Raw genomic sequence first — 13,137 nt, 5'->3', positions numbered from 1 at the left:
CTCCTCATACAGCATGACTACAGCAACTACCATGTTTTGGTATATGAGGGTTTCGTTACAAGCGGACTGTTCTAAAAATGATTTCCCATGTTAGACAAGCCTATACAGCACTACCTTCAAGTATATGAAACATTTTCACCTCCCGGTGTTAATTAGTATTGTATGGTGAATAAACCAGAAAGTCAATATTGTTAGTTCATTCCTTTGTATAAGAAATCCTACGGTGTTGCAGAACTACTTCCGTAATGTCTAACAGAACACAATAAACAGTAATAAGAAGATGAAAGGAAGTGAATGTTTGTTCCTGTACAATCTGTGCCAGCAAAACGAGGAAAAACTTTTAAAGTGAAAGTGTCATTTAAAATATGACCTTCGTATTTAAAAATAAAATTATATTTGCTTTAACTATAATTGTACATTTATTTATTTATTTTTCAGTGTGAGCCAACATCGCTGAAACGGTCACGATAGGTGCGATGCACTTAGATAACAAAAAAATAGTACAGATGTGAGTATGTACTGCTCAATAGTTACATAGTGATAGGGAATATTGTCTGTGTGTTATAAATGACTTACAATGTAAGTTGATATCAAACCTGACAAATAATTTGCTTGCAGGCAGAATAAAATGGTTTATTTATATAATGGTGCATACACACGGTCAGATGTGTCAGATGAACGACTGAACGATGTGATGAACGATTTGACCAACGATTTGAACTATGAACGATTTTTTACTGCATTAAAATGACGGAAATCGTCCAAAACTGACTGCAAACACATCAGATATCGTTATCTGACCATCGGAAACGCGCATCGTTCATACATGTCAGATTTTCCTTCAGATATGAACGACTGAACAATTTTTTAAATTGTTATCGTTCAGATCTGAAGAAAAATCTGACCGTATGTATGCACCATTAGACATTTACTTTTATCCAATCATTGGTCTTCTACATATGGGTGTTTTATAACAACAACAGTTAAAAACACTATACTGCATCTTCATTTCAAGGGACATATTTTTTGACACCCCCCCCCCTAATTTTTGCCATGATAAACATAATTTTGCCATATATCACGGCACTAATTTTGTTTTTCACTGATTACATTTAAGAAGAGTCTGTTGCCAGGAAACAGACTCCAACAAGAGCTGTTCTTGCGATGAGTAAAACGTAAAGTGATAGCTGACACAGGGCTTGATTCAGTAGTGATCGCAACTGCGATTAAGTATGCAATCTGTCGATTGTTGCGTTCTGCGCGCAGGGCCGGCAACAGAAATCGCGGGGCCTGGTACACTGATGTCTCTGGGGGCCCCACCTTCTCACCACCACTCCCGATCCTGCACATCCCTCCCCTGCATGTGTGATATGTAAAGCATGAAAATGTTAACTGAAAGATAAAGTAAAAATACACTATGACTTACCACACTGTCTCTCTGTCACTGATGATGCAGGCTGCAGTTCTTGTCTGACGTCTCTTCCAAGGTCTTCTTGATGACAGTGCTGTGGATGCCTCAGGGGCAGGAGGGATGGTGTCTGCAGCCAGCCATCCTCAGTCGTCAGCCCCTCATCACCTTTTTAATATTCAGCCTCTCATCGCCATCCATTGTTTGTTTAACAGGGGTGTCAAGTGCCGGGCCGGGCCCGGGCAAAGTGGGTGTGGCCTAATTGTGGGGAGGAGTGACCACGCCCCTTTATGCTTAAAAATATAAACAAAATAATTTTTGCTGCGCGCTGGAAGGGGAGGGGGTCGCTGTGAGACACTCAGCCCGTTGCAAAGCCAGGGGGGTGGCGTGATCAATGTGATCGCTCCCCCCCACAGGCATAGGAGACTGCTGTGGCTTCATGCTGGGCTACTGTGAGATAAGAGGGCGGCCTCGGGCCCCTCTAGCAAGCCCGGGTGGGGTGGTCGCGTGTGCGCTGGGGTCAGAACTTGGCGCATGCGCAGTCACATTGTCAGGGTATTTTTTTTTGCAATAAATACCCTGAGAAGTGCGGGGAGAAGATTCGCAGGGACAGAGCTTTCTCCATGTACACACCTCCCCCTCCTCCCTGTTCACCAGCTTATCATACAACTGTGCCCACCTGCTCTTCTCAATCATGCCCCTGTGTACACCAACTTCCTTCAAAACTGCCCCTCTGTACAACTGATATTTCCTTACCTGATTCAGGAGCTGCAGGTCTGGAACAGCAGCAGCAGCCTATCGCTAGCACTCACAGGCAGGACCAGGAGCAGCAGAGCCAGCCAGTCTGCCCTGTGCAATCAGTATACAGTGTAGACTGTACCATGTGACTGCAGCAGTCACATGACAAAGGACAACCCAGGAAGTCTCAGCTGAAGCAGTGAGACAGTGCTGTGCGGAGCAGGAATCAGTAAAATAAAATAATAATCTGCTCGCTGCCCGGCGCCCCCTGCAGGCTTCAGTGCCCGGGGCATGAGCTCCACTTATTCTACCCTTGCTACACCTCTGGGTTTAGGGTGTGGGAAGGGGGGGTAAGGATTAGGCACCAGTGGGGGGACTTGATGGATTTGTCAAGAGATGTGTGATACAGTATATGAAGCCACCTGTGTAGCTACCAGAGACGTCTCAATGAGATGCATTAGTGCAGCAACATGAGACTCACTCCCGTACAAGACGAATGCTTTGTAAAGTCACATAATATATATATCCATATTGTGTAATTATGGGTAACGTGTATTCAACATGAGTTAAAATAGAGAAAAATATGCAACTTGGTTTATACCAGAATAATTAATATATTAGTTATATATGCAAAGGCAGTATTTCCATCACTGGCGGCTCACAGCTCGCTATACCAGCTCTGATGCTTCCCTCTTTGGGGCTGATTCATTACAGATCGCTTTTGCGATCGTAGCTGCATTTACGCATGCATGTTCTGCCTGCGAAAATATACTAATGTTTGCGACTGCTCTCCCTGCGTAGAGACGCCCACTACCACTTTCTCACATCCGTAAGACCTCGCAATCCTGCATCAGTAACATCGAGTAGCATCGGCCCTCCCGCAGAATTACAGCAGGTCTGACCCCGTCTCAGAAATTGCAACTCTCGCTGCATGCAGTGAGTACTCAAGCTGCGAATGCCATCACAGTGGCTTATTTATGACCGCCCAGGAAACGGCGTTCAAATGGACAGGCACGCCTGCGTTGCTCTGACCACTCCCCTGTCACCACCCCCAAACGCTGATGTCCTGGCACTCACTCTGCGATGGATTTGTATCTGTGTACGTAATCGCAGACCTATAGCAATACTGGCCTGCATACACGCACTGCCGTGCACACGCATGCACAGTACGCACCATCGGCCGTTCTGCGTACGCTGTTACAATTGCAATCTGTGATGAATCAGACTTTAAAGTACTCTATACATTTATACATATTCCCTCACAGTTAAAGGGATTATTTCATTCTTATCAATAAAGTATCCGCCTTGTAGAATACTTTGTTTTTTTAGGGCAATTACAATCTAGTGCTTGTGGTGAAAGAGCCAAATTTAAATTAATGAAACAAATTTTTATCAATCCTTATACAAGGGAATACTGGGGATCGCTACCTCCGGCAACTTAGCAGGTGAGCCCCACCAATGAAGTATGTGAATAAAAAGGAGGTCATACTTTTAAATTACTGTGTAACTAAATACTTTAAAAGATTACCGATGTGAGAGGTACATTTGTGTTATCAATGTAGGAGTATAACTCAGGTCCTGTAAAATGTATTACATGGAAGAAGGGATGCTTAGATATGTTTTAAAAATAGTTAATTCAAAATGTTTATTTAAGCTGACTATGATCTGTTATAATTACAGCCTTCCCCGTGCTCCCCTGACACCTGTGCTACTAATAATGTGTTGTAATGCACATTACAGTATACCACATATCAGAATATGCTATCATCGTATAGCAGAGCAGTGTACAGTATACTATGGATGTCAGGGGAACATGAGGCAAGCAAAATCCAGAAACTTCATCAAAGGCTGTTAGTTTAGCAGCGTACAGTAAGTGTTTGGAGCGGAGCAGAGCCTGCGGTGACAGTGGTCAGAGCTGAGAAGCAGTGATTATGTAAATATGGCAAGTTTCTCTAGTTGGATAGACAAATTTCATTTTTAAATGGAGTATCAGTTGATTAGACATGACTACAAACAGAAGGGGTTATCAATGCTTCCTCGTATTTAAGCAAAGGGAAACAATAGAGAAATCACTGATTTCTCATGAGATACTTATTTTTTTCGATGGTTACTTAACTTAATTCTTCTCCACAGCCTGCTATGGGGACTGCTGTGTCTGTCATATTTATCAAGGGACTGTGGGCCTAAATTAGATCCGCTCGCGAGCGCCGAGCGCTCGCAAGCGGGTTGATGTGGCTCTAATGCGCATGCGCACGACGGAGGGAGCTCCATCGTGCGCATGCGCGAGACCCGCATAGCGACAGCCAAGCTGTCGCTATGGGTCTCGCACCAAGGGGGCGTGCTGTCGATGGTGAGTGACAGCACGCCCCCTTTGGTGGGCATGCCTGCCCAGACGGAGGCATTCCCATGGGAACGCCTGCCGTCTGGGTCCGGCCCCACTGACATCACTAGTGATGTCAGTGGGAGTGATTTTGGCTCTGATAGAGCCAAAAGCACTCCTGGGCTTGCGGCAGCGAGATCCTACCGCAGGGTCTCGTCACAAGCCCGATGGTCGCGATGGTCTTGACCATCGCGACCATCTTTTTGGCCGCTCGCATAAGCTGTGGGTGGTCACCCACAGCTATGCGAGCGGCCAGGAGGCCGCTCCATTTTTAGGTAGGAGGGCCCTGATTCAGAGCGAGCGCACTGGTCAAAGCGTCCGGCTCTGAATCAGGCCCTGTAAGCGAAGCATACCTTACATATTCCTATGGGGATCTGCAAAGAGAGGCTTAGAGAGGCTTGGCAGAATCCCCTCTGGGTCGTGTCAAACTGAGCTTGCGCAGTTGCTGACCATGTATTTCCTGTAAGGGTGGAGAGGCCGACTTACCGGCGACCCGTCGTCTTGGGCGAAGCAATAACTGAGACGAGACCGCAACTTTTTGGGCAAATAAATCGGTCACAGCTTTATTTCAACATAACAATTTACCACCAGTTGCAGGGCAAGGAAAAAGAACGCGGTGCACAAGGCTCTTATGGTGTTCTACTGCCTGGGGCATGCTGGCCCCAATCACGTGGGCAGGCAACCACGCCCCCTACCAATCTCAACCTGGGGCGTGCCCAGCCCAACCTTGTAGGCAAGCGACCACGCCCTCTACCTTTTGGGACCAGCTACCATGCGCATACCACCCTCACCTGGCACGCAGCCCGTATGGCCCATGCCGCATTTTGCTGGAACCAGGCATGCGGCCTACTAATTGGTGACTATGCAAGGCATTCTGACAATCCCCTACTTACCATGCCTTGTGTACCGTTCTTTCCTCGCCACACGAGGTCCCCGTGAAACGGAGGCCCCCCACCCTGCGACCCCTACCACCTCAAGCCCTCAAGGGTGTCCTGCAAGGGGTTGTTGAATATGTCCAGGCCTATGTCGGACAGGTGTACTCTGTCTTTTCTGTACAGACCTCCACATTTCACTGCTAAATCCCTGTGCTGGATGGTGCCACCACCGCTAGCACCCACTGCCTTCTGATGGCTGCATTCACTTTTTTCCTGGCCCTGTCTAAACCATACCCCACCCTGGCTCCTCTCCAAGCTAGCCTTGGGATGATTCTTGACCATATAATGTGCACCTTGCTCCACCGCCCTTTAATCCATGTAATGTCCTCCCGGGCCATCCTTATCAGGTCCAGAGACTTCGTCTTCCCCAGGTCGTTGCCCCCAAGGTGCAACACAATCACATCGGGCTGCCCTGTTGCGCGCTCTGCTCTGAGCAGAGCCTCCTTAACCTGCTCCAATAACATACCCCTGTGTCCAAACCAGAATACTGTTCGTGACTCCTGCGGCAGCCCCAGCTGGCGCCCGTAATACCTGCGCGCGGCTGCCCAGTATATGTACGAATGCCCGGTGATCCATACCCTCTTCTTCCTACTGGCCCCTGTGAAACAAAGCGGTGAAAAAGAAAAAAAAAGGGGGAGGGGGGGTTGAGGGTGAGATAAATTAGCATATTTTGCTACTGCGCTGCCGTCCCTGCCACCGGCCTGACGTATGATTTGTAACTATCCGACCTCTATCCCCCCAGCCCTTTTATCTCTTCCGCTGTGCGCCCCTGACTGGCCGCAGATGTTGCTGTGCCAATTCTAAAGGAGTGTGTCCCAAACCTTTTTGTGTCCCATCCAACTGCCGCAATGCATCTTTTGAATATGGCCATAAACTGATACCTGGTCAGAGCTGACTTGTCTGCATGAATGAGAAAATTGTCCCCTCCCCTTGGCCTCCCTGCTATAAAAGCGTTCACCGCCGCTGGATCCATCTCCCCTTTCCTAGCTGGTCTGTCTTAGACTTATGGACCTTACACAACACCATGTCCTCATACACCTTCACATTTCCAAACAGCAAGCCGGATCCCACAGCTCTACTTGACTCGGCTACTAACTCCCCCACCTTAAATGCTCCGCCAAACGCCATGATAAACGCTGTCCTAAATAACTGTGCCTCCAGCTCGTTACTACACACTGCTGACACTATTTGTGTAATTTTCTTAAGCCTCTCTATGGTTACTGGCTCACGAGTGTCTAGCCTCCTTGGCTCCGTTCTCGCCCACCCGCGCATCACGGTGCGCACTATGAATGCCTTGGTATCATCTCGCTTACCATTTAACTTGGAAAAAAAAATGATATACCTGCTAATGTGGTGCAGACCGTGGTTTTAGATGCCCGACCCTGCCTCAATTTTTCCAAGAATGCCAGCAGCTGCTGCGGGGGCTCCTTACCCTGTGGGATTCCCCTACTCTGAAACAGGCGCCATTTTTTCCAGGCTGCTACATAGGCTCTCCATGTCTTTGGGGATAGGGACCTTTCCACCAAATCGCTTAGCCCTGCTCGACTATCTGCCAAAGATGAGAGTGGCATGTTCAGCCTTTGACCTGTGCAAGCGGTGCTTCTGCTCTAAACGCCTCCCAGTTATGGCGCGACAGTGCATCTGCGATTACGTTCTGCTCCCCTGGCACATGCTTGGCCCTGAATGTGATCTTGTGGCGTAGGCAGGCCGCCACTAACCACCTCAGTAACCTGATTACTGGTGCTGATGACGCGCATTGATTATTTATAGCCTGCACCACCCCCATGTTGTCGCACCAAAACTGTATGGACTTGTTTGACAGCCTGTGACCCCAGATGTCCACCGCTACCACTATGGGAAATAACTCCAAAGCTGCCAGGTTCTTTGTCAGGCCCCTGTCCCTCCAACTATCCGGCCATGTCGCCGCACACCACTCTCCTTGCAAATATGCCCCAAAGCCTGTGGCCCCTGCTGCGTCTGAACAGCTGCCACTCATGGTTTGGCCGCACTGCGCTAGGCCAGATGTGCACTCCGTTGAACTGCCGCAGAAAACCTTCCCACACCAGTAGATCTTCTCTCAACTCCCTATTGATGCGGATGAAGTGACGCTTTTTCTTCACCCCCGCTGTGGCCCGCTAAAGTCGCCTTTTGAAAATTCGCCCCATGGGGATTACCCTGCACGCAAAACTGAGCAACCCCAACAGCGATTGCATCTGGCCCAAGGTAACTTTCTTTGCGCCAGCGCACGAGCTGATCTCCCTACCGGGCTTCAGCACCTTCTCCGCTGGCAGCCTACACTCCATCCTTACTGTGTCAATCTCTATGCCCAAATATGAAATGACTGCCCTTGGGCCCTCTATTTTCTCCCTGGCAATGGGTACTCCGAACTCGCCTAACATAGACTCGAGCTCACCTAGCAGCTGCGCACACTGTCCTGACTGCGCTGGACCTGCGAGCAAAAAAATCGTCCAGGAAATGGGCTACTGCCTTAATACCCGTTCGCACTTCCAGGCACCATTGCAAAAATGAACTGAAAATCTCAAACAAAGCGCAGGATATGGAGCAGCCCATGGGCAAACATTTGTCTATGAAAATATATCCATCATAGCGAAAACCCATGAGGCCAAAACTATCCGGGTGCAGCGGGAGTAGTCTGAAAGCTGATTCAATGTCTAGCTTTGCAAGCAGGGCTCCCTTCCCCTGCGCCCTGACCATCTTAATTGCCTGGTCGAACGACTGATACTGCACGGAACATTGTTCCTCGTCTAGGGCATCGTTAACGTACGCCACTTCCGGGAAGGATAGGTGCTGGATGAGTCTGAACTTCCCAGGCGCTTTTTTGGGAACTAAACCCAGGGGGGACACTACTAGATCGGGTAGAGGCGGGGCCGGAAATGGGCTCGCCATTCTGTCCAGCTCTAATTCTTTCACGATTTTTTTGCGCGCTGCCTCTGGTTGTGCGTTGATGGAACACAGGTTCCTGCAGCAGGCGCCTGGGGGGGCAACCCTTTTTACTGGAATCCTGAACCCCCCCCGTGAATCCTTCTTACAACAACTGGGCTTCATGACGCCTGGGGTACCTGGCTAGCCACTCCAGGATCCCACCTAGCCTCACCGGGCTAGTTGCCTTTGACAGGCACAAGCGCTCTGGATACTTTCTCCCCTTGTCGTCCCTTTTTTTTAAAACAGTCTTTTGCTGGGTGACTGCAGCTGCAGAAAGTGCATGCGTGCCTAAATTTGCAATAGGCCCTGGTGCAACGTGCATCATTGAAGGCATAGCACTGAGGCCTATCTTGCCTGTGCGTGCCATGCCTCCCTGAGCCTGTACCCTCTTTTGACCTTGCGCTACTCTTATCTGCCATACCCCTGGCCTGAGATTTCAGCCAAAGATCAACATCTCTTGTGCCGAAATTGATGGGCTTTTGCCCTTGTGACTTTAACCTAAACGCCTCATCATACTTCCGCCAAGCAGTCCCGCCGAACTCCTTATATACGGAGTAGATGAAATTTATATATTTCATCATATTCATGGCCATGTTGGGGTATGCCTCTACATAGTAAACTGCGTACGCAAACATCCCACTTATCCAATGCTCGATCGTCTTATAGGACTCGCCCTGCCCTACGCCTTTTTCGCTGAAACCTTCCTTGTCTTTCAGACCTTCTTCAGTGAGCGAGCATATGTCAATGAAATCTCCTCTCTCAATTTCCTTCCTAAGCTTCTTAGGCAAGTGTGCTTCCAATGCGCCAAGCTCGTAATCCACTGAACCTCCTTGCTGCAAGAAAACGGATTTTGATTTTTCCGCATGCCCCAGCCTGCCCGCGGCTGCGTCCGCACCCGGGGCAGCTGACCTTTTCCTTTTACAGTTAACCCTAGCCAACCTCTGCTGTTCCTTTAAGACTTTACACGATGTATCCTCTTCTGAGTCTGAAGCGCTGTTGTTATCCCTACTGTGCGCGCCGTCAACACTCTCCCCTAATTGAAACTCTGCACTCTGCACACTGTTACTGTTAACTACTGGGACATCTTGACCCTGAACCACACTAGGCTTACCACTATACATGCTGTTAATATCCCTCAAAATAGCATCCCCATTCTTAGCATTGCTACCATGAAATAACATAACACTAGCATTCTGAACATTATTAACGTGATTCATCTCACCGTTCCCGTGTGCTGGTGTGGTGATGTGCTCTTGCGGCGCGCTTGCCGTTGCGTCGGCCTCCCTTGCCGACGTTGCTGTTGCGCTTGCCTTGGCACCAGGCTGTGCCGAAGTCCCGCTGGGTGCGGCGTGGACTGCGCTGCCTTGACCCTGTGCTGTCCAACCCTGTTATGCGGCTCGCTGGGCCGGTGGTTCTTGGACCTCTGCTTGCAGCAATCTGTCGCCCTTATTACCGAGTCCGTGCTTGATTGCTGAAATGGCTGGTAAGTCCTGTTGCACATCTGCCCTTGTGGATGACTGCAGCCTGTAGATGCTGGTGGGGGTTGATAGTATCCTTCTGGAAGGGGAGTTATACTGCGGGGGTTGGTCAAGCGAATTTTGGGGCCTCCCCATAATGTATTTGCCTGGTGTACCCCCCGTCTGCTGGTCTCTACGGGGCGGGCGATTCGGGGTAAAGTTGGCCCGATGAACTGGGCTATTATACTGCTGAGTCTCTGCGATAAACACCCATTTACCCTGTGGCTCGTGTTCTTGGGACCCTGCCTGGCCTTGTAGGTTGATTACCTTACTCTTCCTTGCCACCCGTCTTATGCGATGTCCTGGGTCTGCTACTTAATGGACCTGGAGATAGCTGCTGCTGCTGGCCGGCTCCTAAGGGAGGAGGTGCGATGGTCTGCTGTGGTTTGTGTAAACTTTGCCCCCCCCCCCCCCCGAATGTGGACAGTCTGACTCTGTGCCCTCTGGAGCCAGGTCTTCAGTCACGGGGTCACACTCGTCCATCCTCTGCCATTGTCTGCTGCTGCCCCCAGGGAAATGTGACCTCCGCTGCCCCCCTGCTACGCACGGTGACTTGCCTTGGTTGGCCTGTTTCCTCCTGTATGCTCTCCGGCCACCAGGTGGCGCTCTCGCTACTTTCTTCCTGTAGCTCGTATTCTGGCTGGAGGGACTGGCTGCCTTGTGGAGCTGCTTCAGGGAAATACCATCCTCTCCTTCCTTGTACCGGAACGGAAGAGCCCTTCTCCTCCCCGGGCGCTCTGCTGTGGGATGCTGCTCAGCTTGCATTATGTCCATTCTCAGCATAGACTTTTATGCCGTGTGTTTGCTGCCTGCTACAGTGGAGGACGCCAGCAGCGCGGTGCCTGCTGTGTGCTGGCTGTTTGCTGAAGCGGCGGAAGCCGGCAGCGTGGTGTCCCTGGCTGTGGGAGAGAGGCCGGCAGCGTGGTGTCCCTGGCTGCAGGAGAGAGGTAACAATCCTCCCTAGGTTATGGCTGCCTCTTTTAACCCCTTCCCCGTCCCCCTGCCATGGGCCAGCGGGGCTAGCGAGGTGATAAAAACGGGACGGGCCTGGCCCCCCCGGCACCCCCCCCACCCCCAGGGATTCGTGCCGTTGGCCAGCGGACCGCCTAGCGTCCCTCCCCCTTATCCCGGCGCCTTCACCCCTGAATTCCTTTCCAGCATCTTTAGGCTAGGTTGTGTATAGTTGCCCTTCAGTAGTTGTACCTGGAAGTGATATGGAGTGAGGGCAGAAGTGCGGTTCCATGCCTATAAAAGCCACCAAAAGATGAAATTTGTTCCCTCGCAAGCTCGCTTTGCATGCCACGTTTCGGGCGCAGGTTTATATCTCCCCCTCTATGTCCACATGGATAATAACTGATGACGTCAGGGTACATCTACTGAAGGGGAACTATGCTCTCCCCTTTAGGCTGCTGGTAAGGGGGAGGAAATGTCCACATAAAAGTTGGGTTACCACCATGGCTCCAAGAGGAGCCTCAGATTGATAAATGGCGGTGAAAAAAACATTCCAAATGGCTGCAATATGCGGTGATATATAAATGTTAACTTTCATGGGGACATCAGAGTTATTAAGAAATAGAACCTGAAGTGAATCAGAGTATAAATGTAAGATTATAAATATGAATAGCTAGAAACATAGAATTTGACGGCAGGTAAAAACCACTTGGCCCATCTAGTCTGCCCATATTCATGTATCCTTTTGGCAACTTCAACCCTATTTGCTCCTTAGTCTCTCTTAAGGGTATTCTTATGCCTATCCCAAGCGTGTTTAAATTGTTCCACAGACTTAGCTTCAACCACACCTGATGGGAGGCTATTCCACTTATCCACTACCCTTTCTGTGAAGTAATTTTTCCTCAAATTTCCTCTGAGCCTACCACCCTCCAGTTTTGGTGCATGTCCTCGTGTTCTTGTATATCTCTTCCTTTAAAGAATGCTTCCCTTCTGTCCCTTGTTAAAACCCTTCATGTATTTGAAAGTGTCCCCCCTTTCACTTTTCAAACCATACATATTAAGATCTTTTAGTCTTTCTAGGTAAGTTCTGTGCTGTAGGCCATGCACCATTTTAGATGCCCTTCTTTGTACCGTCTCTAATGTGTCTATATCCTTCTGGAGATATGGCCTACAGAACTGAACACAGTATTCTAGATGAGGCCGTACCAAAGGCCTATTCAGTGGCATTATCGCTTCTCTTTTCCTGCTACTAATTCCTCTCCCTATGCAACCAAGCATCTGACTTGCCTTCCTCATTGCTTTGGTGCATTGCTTGCCTGCCTTTAAGTCATCTGAAATGGTGACTCCTAAATCCCTTTCCTCCTCTGTTTTTTCAAATATAGAGTCCTTGATACTATATTTAGCCTTTAGGTTATTGAGACCCAAATGCATGATTTTGCATTTTTTTACATTAAACTGTAGTTGCCATGTTCTTGCCCATTCCTCTAGTCTACCCAGATCCTCAGTCATTTGTTTTACCCCTCCTAGTGTGTCTACCATGTTGTAAACTTTTGTGTCATCTGCAAAAAGGCATACTTTCCATTTAATATTATTTGCAATATCACCAACATAGATATTAAAAAGCATTGCCCAAGTACTGATCCCTGGAGTACTCCACTGGTTACCTTTCCCTCCCGTGAATACTCTCCATTTACTACAACTCTCTGTTTCCTATCCTGCAACCAAGATCTTATCCATTCAACAGTCATAGAATCCAATCCCAAGCTTTCCAGTTTGATTTTCATTCTGCGATGCAGGACCGTGTCAAAAGCCTTACTAAAGTCTAGATAAGCTACATCTACAGCCCCTCCCTGATCTATTACTTTTGTCACCCAGTCAAAAAAGTCAATAAAATTTTTTTGCCATGATCTTCCCTGAGTAAATCCATGCTGTTGGATTTGAGATATTCCACCACTCTTTCTTTTAATAGTGTTTCCATTATTTTTCCCACTACTGATGTAAGGCTCACTGATCTGTAGTTATTTGCTTCCACTTTTGTACAGTGGAATTACATTTGCTCTTTTCCAGTCCTCTGGAATCACTCCTGATACTAGTGACTGGTTGAATAATTCTGTTAATGGTGTTACCAGGACCTCTTTAAGCTCTTTTAGTATCTTTGGATGTATCCCATCCGGCCCCATTGATTTATCCACTTTCAGTTTAGAGTTCTGTTAGGACCCTCTGCTCTGTAAATTAAATTTCATGTACTTAATTTTTATGAATGCC

At 48.6% G+C, this 13,137-nt stretch overlaps 1 protein-coding gene and 1 pseudogene across 5 annotated transcripts in view; both read right to left on the bottom strand.

Moving 5' to 3' along the window:
- Positions 1 to 13,137, bottom strand: part of NSUN7 (NOP2/Sun RNA methyltransferase family member 7) — a 97,132-nt gene that overhangs the window by 67,224 nt on the left and 16,771 nt on the right. The gene's annotated exons all lie outside the window — the stretch shown is intronic.
- LOC148501386 (uncharacterized) lies at positions 7,369 to 8,368 on the bottom strand (annotated as a pseudogene).

The sequence above is a fragment of the Taudactylus pleione genome, unplaced genomic scaffold, assembly GCF_031769625.1.
Source record: "Taudactylus pleione unplaced genomic scaffold, aTauple2 ptg000519l, whole genome shotgun sequence".
In the NCBI taxonomy this organism is placed as follows: domain Eukaryota; kingdom Metazoa; phylum Chordata; class Amphibia; order Anura; family Myobatrachidae; genus Taudactylus; species Taudactylus pleione.
Note: the sequence above shows the minus strand (reverse complement) of the source record. Positions and strands in the feature narration are given on the sequence as shown.